We start from the raw sequence: 1,883 nt of genomic DNA, 5'->3' as shown, positions 1-1,883 counted from the left end.
AAATCAATCAAAACAGAAAATATGTACATATATCTATAATCTATTTCATCAAATCCAAATTATATTGATGAGAAAATATCATTATAATATCCGTCCAGAAAGCCAAACGCGCATACACATATGCATATAATTACGCATACAAACTTTCAACTAACGCAGAATATATGCATACAAAACTGCGAATCGAATAAATGAGTGATTTAGAAAAGTTTATTAGTAATTATAGATTAGCGCAATCGTGAAAGACGTGTCGTGTATGCAGTACATCGTCCCATATTTGACTCAGGTTCAAATCCTGTGCACAGTCTTTTGTTCGCTATTTTTATTTCATCTATACTAATATTATAAAGAGGAAAACTTTGTTTGTTTGTTTGTTTGTTTGTTTGTAACGAATAGGCTCAAAAACTACTGGACCGATTTTAAAAATTCTTTCACCATTCGAAAACTACATTATCCAAGAGTAACATGGATTACATTTTATCTATACTAATATTATAAAGAGGAAAACTTTGTTTGTTTGTTTGTTTGTAACGAATAGGCTCAAAAACTGCTGGACCGATTTTAAAAATTCTTTCACCATTCGAAAACTACATTATCCAAGAGTAACATGGATTACATTTTATTTTGGAAAAAAATAGGGTTCCGTAAGATATTTGGATTTTTCGGACACAAACTGAAAAAAATCTTATATATAAAAATGGAGACGTTTTTTTGTGTTCGTTAGTCGCCGATTCACGCCTAAACGCATCCACCGATTTCAATCAAACTTTCACAGATCATTGGTATTGGTCCATAGATGGTTTATGTGAAGTTTTAAAGATATCGGTAAAAGTATGCGTGCGTTGTGTAAGTGTGAAAAATACAATATTTCCGTGTTTCCCTTATACGGACATTACGTATACGGAATGAGAATACACGCAAATGAATAGAATATACACAGTCATGAATAACATTGTTTCGAAGTCGGGTGACGTATGCGACTGTATTATTCGTAACACAATAGTTGTCCTCTCTTTTCTTTCCTTTTTAAGCATGCGTGACGCGGCATCAAAGCACATTGCTTTTTTTTTAACTGGAAAAATATTTTGAGCTTCATTTGAACGTTTTATGATTTAGATAAAATAAAAATTCGTTAAATATTATATTTGATTCCATTAATAACCATAAGCCTGTATTTTTCGAAGCTCAAAGTTTTTGGACAAATATTGAAACGTTTACTTAAATTAAATGTTAAATACATATATGTATGTATATAAATGCTCAAATGTAAAAGTTTAGATGGATTTAAAATATACGAAATTATTCAGCGGTTGAATCCATACATTTTTTGAAATCCATCATATGGATCGACAGTCGCCATACATGTTCTTTTCAAAAATAAAATGTGTTAATTTGATGGTAGCTCAAATATTAAGATCAGGTTTCTATTAGTATAACTTTGTTCATGGGTTTGCGTAATTTTTCTGTGGTGAAAGTCTAAAACCAAGAAAAGAAAACGCGAAAGCCGACGAGCAAAATGTAAAAACTAAATCCTCCTGCATGTATACACATATACTCGAAAAAGTTATGCTAACACTTTTTTCATGCATTTACGTAGACAATTTTATATGGGCAAAGGTACGTTTACGAGATAAATGCCTAAAAGCAGGTATAACTAAAATAGCGCTCTCAGGCATTTCTGTTACAATTCTTCTGTAAATTTCATGCTCCAAGTGTTCGAGCATTGGTATAGCGCTGAAGACAAATGCTCAGGATATAATACAAAAATGCATATTTACTTGATTTCACATAGTAATATTATCATTGTTAAAAGAGAACAAGTTTGTATTAGGTAATAATTAAATAATGCAACCTTATGTGCTGCTTTGACGAGTGGGAAACCC

This window comes from Anastrepha obliqua, chromosome 6 (assembly GCF_027943255.1).
Source record: "Anastrepha obliqua isolate idAnaObli1 chromosome 6, idAnaObli1_1.0, whole genome shotgun sequence".
NCBI lineage: Eukaryota > Metazoa > Arthropoda > Insecta > Diptera > Tephritidae > Anastrepha > Anastrepha obliqua.
This window is presented reverse-complemented; position numbering follows the sequence as displayed.